Source organism: Panicum virgatum, chromosome 5N, assembly GCF_016808335.1.
Source record: "Panicum virgatum strain AP13 chromosome 5N, P.virgatum_v5, whole genome shotgun sequence".
Lineage (NCBI taxonomy): Eukaryota > Viridiplantae > Streptophyta > Magnoliopsida > Poales > Poaceae > Panicum > Panicum virgatum.
In genome coordinates, this window is record NC_053149.1 from 13,743,326 (window position 1) to 13,753,384 (window position 10,059).

Sequence of the window (10,059 nt, forward strand, 5' to 3'; positions counted from 1 at the left end):
AAACCTCAGATTGCACGAACTTGCATAACGAACCGCAGAAGCACATTGACACATCAATTCCTTCAGGTACGGTGGCTACACACTTGCTCCACGGAATGTAGGTTGATCCTGACGAAGACATTGGCGCTATAGTGTGCTGCGCCAAATGACGAACAAAGATTTAAATAATGCAATATCGTATACCAAATCGATGCGTGAAAATATAGGTACTGTCATAATTCTATTGTCTTATGCTGCAATATCAATAAGGTACTGTCATAATTCTATTCTAATGCATAATTAATTTAAAAACAAGTCTGTAATAGTACTCAAATTGTAATACTAAACGAGTGTTCTAAAGCACCAAATCTAATTCAGCTAATCCGCTAATTAAATTAAATTGTTATACAATATCAACGGATTTATATGGAAGTTACCGGTAGATCACAAGTGCGGAATTCGACAGAGTTTCGCCGTTTTTCTTCTCCTCACCCCTCTTTTTTCCTGAAATTTTAGGCTCAAATGACAAGGGAATAGCGGCCAGGGCTTATATAGGGGGGAGGGACCCTGTCGCCCCTGGGGTGGGTGACAGGGGCCTGTCGCCCCTGGGGTGGGCGACAGGCCCCTGTCGCCCGTTGAGGGGAGGGGGCGACAGGCCCCTGTCGCCCGTTGAGGGGAGGGGGCGACAGGCCCCCCTTTCAATTTTTTTTCGACCATGGACCTCGTTGCAAATTTGAAGAAAAAAAATTACATCTAGGGCCTGTCGCCCCCCATAGGGCGACCGGGGAGTATTTTTGAAATTTTTTAAAACAGACATATATTTTTGAAATTTTGTTTTATTTAAAATATATAAAAAAATCCTGGTTCCGAGTCCAAAACGGCACGGAACGGCCTGTTTTCATTCCGGACTGGGTCTAAACGAACGATGATTCCGGGCCGGATCCGATTTCGAACCGGGCCATTTTGTTCCGGCCCGGAATGCTTTCTAGCATGTATTTTCTACCGTTCGGCAGGAATAGTTTCTCACGACTTCTTTTTTCTTCAGTTTTTATTTTTGCGAAACCACTTCTTTTTTTCTTCCGTTGTTTCCCAAATCTATCTATCTATCATACATCAGTCAATTTAACAGGAGATAAACAAGCCATCAATAAAAAAATTGGCATGAGATGCAGACAGTTTGTCCCAACAGAGAGCACAGACCACCAGACATGAGATGGCTCCTGCTATTCGTCCTCTTCACTTTTCTTTTCAGTAGTACCGGGCATCTGTTGAATCTAGCAGTAATGAAGATATCATTATTTTATCTACCACAGCAGAGGTAGATGTCGCCGCTGATGCCAAAGGTGTGTTCTCACCGAGAACAGTATTGGACTGGCCCACAGTTAGAGCTGTGGTTGACTCAGAAATAGCTCCACTCTTCGACTTGTTCTTAGGCTTGAGTGCTTGGATACCAGTATATAGCCTGCATGTGGAGAAAAGATATGATAATCAGGGACGAGGCACTTCAGCAACAGATGTCATCTGAGATTTGACACATGTAATTGCCAACATTCCTTGCATGCTATATCCTAATATTTTTTGCCGTAATTAAAAAATGTTGAGGCTAGCCAAGGCTGGACATGAAATTGAAGGCTGACCTTGCATGCCGTGCATACTCGTCATACCAATACTCGTCATACCAAGGCTGGAGTAGTTTTCAAGTAGCATCTTTCTAGCTTGTTCATTGAGGGCAGATTCAGGAAATGGTTCAATCAGAAGGCATCTCACTACCTGGCATACAGGTGAACAAGCAGCTCATAATATGTCCTCACATGTTGTAACAATAGTTTGACATCAGAGGTAAATCAGACCTAGCAGCTTACAGACACATCATGCAATTAGCAGCAAAACAGAACTAGGGCGTTGCACTTTCAGCTTACCAGAAGAATGTGTCTTAATCCAAGACTAGGATTCCAATCCTTCTTCAGTGTGTTCACACATCTCACCACTAGTTGCTATGTTTGGAAGGAAAATTTTTGTCAAGAAGAATCCTGTAGTAAGTAGAAAACCAAAGGCTTTAAGATAATGGCTTTACAAGAAATAAATTTACTAACAAAGATTCTGAAAGTTTCAAAAGGTAATAATCACGCGAAATCAAGAATCGTCCTCGGCCTCCAAGAACCGTCGAATCAAGAATCCATCTAGCGTTCGGGAAGGCCGGCGGTTGCTCCAAATCAAGAGAGATGCTATGACTGGAGAAGATCAGTTTGCATTATGATAATCAGCCTCTGCTCTCTATATTTTTCTACAAAATTAGATGAAGCATCCAAGCTACAGTAGTCCAGAAGCTAGCAACTACAACCTAGGAAGAAGTTGCATACCTCTATTCACCAATGAGTGTTCCAAGTACCGAGTAAGGAGCTCCTCTCCACAAACATCTCCATCATGGAACTGGGCCTTGCTTCCATCTGGACTGATGCTTTCCATCTTACCTCTCACTATGAAGACCATCTGGTCAACGGTACCACCTTGATAAAGAATGTCACTTCCACTAATATATAAGTTTTATCTTAATTTGTCACAGATAGCATCCCAGATAGGCCAATCCATCAAGGTGAACAACCGAACCTGCAAATAAAAGGATAAAGTCAATCAATGCTTAAATGAAGCTAGATCCAAGTAATAGTGGTCAAGATTATAGAATAGTACGATGTGATATAAGCGCAAAACTAGATACAAGCACGGTATCAAAAAACAACTTATTTGCTGAAATCAAACCATAAGGTAAGAAAACACACTGGTCAAAATTATAGTGCATGTCAATAGAGAGAAATGTCATTAGTTAGCATGGCTGAGAAGACCTTAAATTTAGAAGGATTATGCAGAACAATCTGAATAAAAGCACAAATTATAGGAGTGATTGCTACAGCATATACTTATATCTCATTATCTCTATGGCCAGAAAAGGTAGGAAAGGTAACATCATTTTCAAATATAACAAAATTGATGCACAAATATCCCATGGGGTCCTTGCTGATGAGTGCTCAGATTTAAATATAACAAAGTATGGAAGTGCAAATGTAATCACTAGTCAGGTGCATGAGCCTTCAAAATATTTCATGTTATCTGAACTATTCTGCGCAGGCAGATCAAAGATGGACATTGGTAAGGTATGCAGGCATTAACATGGCTACCAGTAGAACCTAGTGTACCATATTTGTAAGTAACAGGCACCATTTTGGATAATTGCATGGTTTCCAGGATGCAACATTGGGCACCAATGTCTACTGTAACATACATATAGAAGATACAATTACAATATAATGAATTTAAAATAAAACAAAATAATGCAGCCAAACCAATTCTTTACTTTTATAACACCAATATTCAAAAGATATGCAAGATTAATTTTACAAGTTCCTAGTATACTAAAAAGGAATACCTTGTTTTGTCACAGTTCATATGTTTATTAGTTGGTTTTCAGCATGTAACCATGCACAAATTAAACTGAACTCTAAAAAAGTAGTAGTAAGTACCAAATAATCCGTATATTCAAGGAATTTGCAGGCTCCACACATATTACACCTACAAATATGCATGATGAACTACTAAACTCTACCAGATTAGTATTCTTTAGCTTGGACTTGGACCTGTATTTAGCAAGAGCAAGTATCTGTCACTAAGACCAAGAGATGGACCTGCTGATTTGCCGTTTACTAGTGCAGGCACTCGATGGCGAGCGAATTGGGGGGCTACCTCACGGCAGCGCGCTCTTCTACAGCGCATTCAGGGCGGTCGTTTCATCCCGAGACAGCGGCAAGGGATCTTGGGTTTCAAGAAACATGACTGATGCAACTAAGCTACCATATCAGGAACGCTTCCAGCGGCTGGCGCCCCCCACCGTCGGGATGCTCCTCACCAGGGCCTCCGTGGCTGGCGCCGCCGGCAAGTAGCGGACCCAAGAACACTACAAAAGCAAGACCGGATCCAAATCGAGAGAATAGAGGAAGGAGGAGGAGGGTGGCGCCTTACCGGCGAGAAGGGGAGAAGGTAGCGGAGGTGGTTGCGCCGCGCCGTGACGCCGTCGCCTCCTAGGCCGCCAGGACGCCGCCTCGCCTCCGGCGCCGCCAGGTCGCGCCGCCAGGAGCCTCGAGTCGCGCCGCAAGGAGCTGGATCGATTCCTGGACCTTTGAGGTCCGGATCGATTCCGGCGCGGAATGGGCCGGAATGGCCCGTTTTCATTCCGAACTGGGTCTAAACGAACGGACTTTTTTCTTTTTTTATATTAAAAAAAATTAAAATTTCAAAAATATATGTCCGTTATGAAAAATTTCAAAAATACCCCCGGTCGCCCTATGGGGAGCGACAGGCCCTAGATGTAATTTTTTTTCAAATTTGCAACGAGATCCATGGCCGAAAAAAAATGAAAGGGAGGCTGTCGCCCCCCCGGGCGACTGGGGCCACCTCAGGGGCGACAGGGGGCTGTCGCCCACCCCAGGGGCGACAGGGTCCCTCCCCCCTATATAAGCCCTGACCGCCATTCTCTTTGTCATTTGAGCCTAAAAATTCAGGAAAAAAGATAGGGGTGAGGAGAAGAAAAGCGGCGAAGCTCTGCCGAATTCCGCACTTGTGATCTACCAGTAATTTCCGTATGAATCTGTTGATATTGTATAACAATTTAATTTAATTAGCGGATTAGCTGAATTAGATTTGGTGCTTTAGAACATTCGTTTAGTATTACAATTTGAGTACTATTACAGACTTGTTTTCAAATTAATTTTGCATTAGAATAGAATTATGACAGTACCTTATTGATATTGCAGCATAAGAAAATAGAATAATGACAGTACCTATATTTTCACGCATCGATTTGGTATACGATATGTGCATTATTTAAATCACTGTTCGTCATTTGGCGCACCACACTATAGCGCCAATGTCTTCGTCAGGATCAACCTAAATTCCGTGGAGCAAATGTGTAGCCACCGTACCTGAAGGAATTGATGTGCCAATGTGCTTCTGCGGTTCGTTATGCAAGTTCATGCAATCTGAGGTTTTAGGAGATGACTACGACATGATGTTTTTTTATGTGTGAGAACTACGAATATGATCCACCTAAGCGATACGGCAAAGACCGGACCAAGATAGCAGGACAACATACGCTATTTTTCTTTGTGACCTAACATTGAGTTATGATTCTAATTTTTGTTGGACAAAGTCTCCTCCGTCTCTTTGTGATTTTATGCAGTGGTTCGACACCGTGCAGTCGCAGCAGGCAAATGACTTTGTGGAACAACAAGCAAGGTGGGCTGCAGAACGGTAGCGCCGAATGAAGCACGAGGAACAGCAAGAGGAGAAGCGCAAGAAAGAGCAAGAAGAGATCCGTAAGAGGATGGAGGAGGTGGATTGTAAGGCGGCGGCCGAACGTGAACCTGACAGAGAGAGAAAGTGAGAGAGGGCACGCCGTGCGAAGGAAGCCGGGCCCGAAGCAATTAGTAAGTGCAAATATCATCGGTGCACTCAGTAGAGTAGTACCATGTAATCCCGGCATTTTACATTCCATAAGGCATGGTAGGTTTAGATGCAACAAGAAATTACCTTGTCGCGTGCACATGCCATTGCAATTAGTTGTTTATGTTTTCAGTTGAGAGCTTGACTCTGTGTGTTGTAACTTTTACCATTAATGTGCAGTTGTAGCCGGGAATCTATAAAATGTTTGAACTTGTCCTTAATATTTTCGGAGCTTTTCATGTCACTAGAATACTAAAAAACACACATTTAATTAATATAACGATAAGAAATAAGAACTAAGAAATGCATTACATAATGTGAATCATCAAATTTTACATCATAATACAACGATAATGAAACACACATCACACATGCAGTGGCATGGCAGAACCCGTTGCAAACTACGTTAAACAGATTCCGGACTAACCTAACATGCCTTAGGTAATTTAAAAAAAAACACAACAAACACAATGATGCAGCATGTCACTAGCACTAGGGTAGTCCTAGTAGCCGTACCCCCACGTAGCAAACTGCGTTGAGCCTTCTCCGCAGTATTCACCCATTGCAGGTGGTGCAAGCGATGGTGCCGGAGGCGCAGGGCCCTTCTTCTTGTGACAAGGGCAGTTGCAGTAAGGAATAGTGCATGGTTCATCCTGTGAACCGGCAGCATTGCTGGTATCATCATCTTCGTCGTCTTTGTTACCCTCGCTCACTTCCTCATAATGGTTCACCTTGCATTCCAGATCAAAGATCTTTATCTGGAGGTACTCGATGAACTCCTGAACAGAATCAATTGATGCAGGATCGACCCACCTAGTAAAACCACAGTTTTCTGGAGCATCGGAAGACTGCAAAACAAATTTCATATAAGGTGTCTCATTGAAGATAAAGAAATGAAACAACCGAGTATTACCCATGTGTGTGGACATTTAAAGAAACGCCGACCGCCATCCATCCCGTCGGTGCACATCTGCACTAAGCAGTCCTCACCATGTCTGCATTTTGGCCACGGTTCTCTACGGTTATCGTAATGTCGAAGAGGAGTTTCATTGGTAAATTCACTCTTGTGCTGTGGCGGAAACTCAAACACTGGTTCCGGAAAGGAATCAGGTCCAAGAGGCCCCCCCATATTATGGGGTCTCCCTTTCTTCCCCCTTTTCCTTTCCCAAAACCGTAGTAATTCTTCCCGCTAGACCCACCTCTAGACATTGGGTATACAATGAGCTTTGGTGTTTGAGTGCTGCTGGGAGTTCACAAACTTCGGAGTATTTATAGGCGCACAAAGGTCTGATACCTAGAGTGTGGAGTGTAAATGCACCTAAAAAGCCTACATGACAACACAGTGAAGAGGCTAGCTGACCTAACACTGAAAAGGCTAGATTCAATTCTCGAAATGACTACTCGATGCATCTCTGTGCATGCAGACTCACAGCACTACATTGCTGCCACTCGGTCGATCGCGCCTAGATGCCGCCTCCCCCACTACAAGCCACAGACCTTCGCTGTAGAATGACAGGTCCGTCATCCTCGCCAGAGAGACTGCTTTGAAGGTGAGCTGGTGTGGTTGTCGTGTTGTCACATCTTTTTGAAATGGTGGAAGGGCACTGCTATTGGGTTGTCATCTTTTGTCACGTATGTCTGGGCAAAATATGCGACATTTGGGAAATCCGTGATCGCCGTGCTGAGCAGTGACAACATGTGATCTCGTACTCGCAGCTAGATACACTATGGTTCCTATTTTGAGCTATTCGAGCGTGTAGTCGTCATCATCGTCGGCGGGATCTCGGCCGCTAATTCCTACCGCACCTAACTTGTCCTTCATTAAATCACGGAAAAAATTTACAAGAACTTCTCTTATTTCACGAGCATTATGGAACCCACAAACATAACAAGTTCACATCAATAGTATCTATAGAAACAAATGACAAGTAAACTAGCACAATCATAAACATCGGATACAAATAAGTGGTCCACAGCTATCTCATTACAAATAAACATCAGAGATACAAACATCAGATATATCTAACCACCCCTAGGGCGTCGGACCCTCTTAGCCCTCTGCTGGGCACGGACATGTCCCTCGGAGTAGGTGAGAACATCCGGAGACCTCACCTGTCGCTCAGGTCGCGAAAGAGGCTGCGGCGTCTGCTGCTGAGAGATCCCAAGTGGTGCTCCTCCTAGCTGTGAATACCCCAAGACATTGGGGTCACCTTGCGCGGCAGGCTCTTCTGGAGTCAAGCTGTCGAGGTCGTCTAAGGTGAAGCCCTCGTTATCTGGTCGATAGGAGGAAGAAGAAGGTCCGGCGCCCGCATCGGGTAGAATCCTACGCATAAAATCTGGATGTTAGCGTATGCTCGTGTCTTTCATCATGACATGTAGAAACCGAAATATGAAACATAAACTAACCTGTGTAGGCCGGTATCTGTGGCCCCGGTACCATCCCTGGATACGGTCCGCCAACTGGTGCTGTCCCTCTAAACATTCCAGTATGGCCGAACGCAGTAGCTGGATCGTATCCTGTTTGTGATATTAGTAAATATATAGGAACACTTGATCTAATTTTAAAGAGATATGTACGTTACCTGCACTTGGGAAGAACTGCGACGTCTGCCCGTGCACGGTCGACGGACATGGGATGACCCGTGGCTGTCTTCGTACTGCACACGGCTTCCCAAGTTGTGCACTACCTGACGCAACTGGTCACGCTGCCTCGACCATGCCTCTGTCTGCTCAAACTGGGTCATTGGGGATCCGGCACGTACCCTCGTCAGGTAAGTCGAGCAGTCCGTCTCCATCATGTTGCAAAGGTGAAACTGCATCCATTCAGTAAAGGAACAGTTAGAAACACATGAATTATCTTATGAATATATATATATATATATATATATATATATATATATGATCAAGAGACTCACCGCGCCAGCTAGTGCCTCCACGTGGTGCCAGGCATAGCCATCCTGAGGCCTCGCCTGGTGTGGCTGCGGGTGAGTGTCAACATAAACCAGACGAGCCCGAGTCCGGGGTAAGTACCAGGTGAGGTAAGCCCTAAAGGAGCTGTCTGTGTGCGGTCCTGTTGGATGGACCAAGTGCTCGTCTGCCTGTTCCCATTGGTCCACCCACGGCTACATCTTGGTGAGCCAATTATCAAAGCACGGCAAGCCACTCCTTGATAACCTACAAAAATGGACCACGAAAAATCATTAGATTCAACACGAATGTATGAGCCAAGTTCATTCATAATTACCTGTGGTTCTGGCGACTGACACGCTCCAACGCGGTGGGCACCAGAAACTCATGGCGCTGCCCAAACTGTCTCCTGACTCTCCAGGGGCAATATGCCTCAACCGCGATGTCATAAACCAGGACGGCTATAGTAAGCCATAGGCTCGCATTCGTGGAGCAGTGCGAAGACAGGCCTGCTGGTGCACGGGTAGCCACAGCCTTCCACGAGTAATTCTCGCCGATGGTCGTCTGAACGTAGGAGGTGCTCCATCTCTGGGATTTCCGGAAGGACCGACGTCAGCAGCATCGTGAAGTATATTCTGAGGACACTTCTTGTAGTTGTGACCCAATGCTCCACATTGGCTGCAACGCTTTTGTGTCTTGCTTGCTTTGGACTCGTCCATACCATTCCGAATACGACGTGTCTGACAGCGGCCTTTGCCTTTCTTAGTGGCTGGATCAGGAATAAACATCTTATTCTCATTATCCTGAATGAAAGGCCCCACTATTCCAATCCCGTATACCTCATGTCCCCAGGTAGATACAGCTGCTTCCTTGCTGAAGTAAGGTGAAACAAATACTTCTGGCTGCAACCCAGACTCTGCACATGCCGCAATGTGATGCGAGCATGGCAAATGCAATAACTTAGGCTTCATGCAGGAGCAGAAGGCTTTGCCATCTACTGTAATCAAACTCTCCTGTACCACCCTATCTCTACGGATACCACGACCAGTTCTATCCTTGCATAGAACCTCAAATCTATGCTCCATTGTACCTGTCGATATGACGCGGTGCAGTTTCTCCTTTTCAATCTTCTCTTGCATATATTGTGTCACTCTTGTGCAAAACTAAATTTGGGAGTTGCTGATGTTTATGCTTGCAGCTATGTAACGCTCTCTGAAATACTTCATGCACCCATACATGATGAACTCAACAATTCCCACAAGAGGAAAGGCACGACAAGAACGCATAACCATATTGAAACACTCTGCATGGTTCGTTGTCTGAATACCATACCATATTCCGTTGGTATCATAAAGGAATGACCATTTCTCCTTAGGTGCACCTCGAATCCAGTGTGAAAATGGCTTCTCAATTGAATCCCTAGCCTCTGCAGCCTGACTCGTGCCTGTTCCTGATGCCCTTACCTTCACTAGCTTTGCAGTCAACTGATCAAGCATCTGCCATAATGCATTGAATTTTCTCTGTTGATTTTGGGTGCACAACCTCTTAAATAGGTTCTTAAGATCCTTGTTCTTGAAGTGGTAATAGAAGTTTGCACCCATATACCTAATGCACCACCTGTTTTGGACATCAGGCCACAATGGAGGCGTTGTCGCAGTTCCACGTTGCAATTTCAGTATTGAT

At 44.7% G+C, this 10,059-nt stretch overlaps 1 pseudogene; it reads right to left on the bottom strand.

Annotated features, from left to right (window-relative positions):
- Positions 1–1,100: 1,100 nt before the first annotated feature.
- LOC120674576 lies at positions 1,101–2,049 on the bottom strand (annotated as a pseudogene).
- Positions 2,050–10,059: the final 8,010 nt, after the last annotated feature.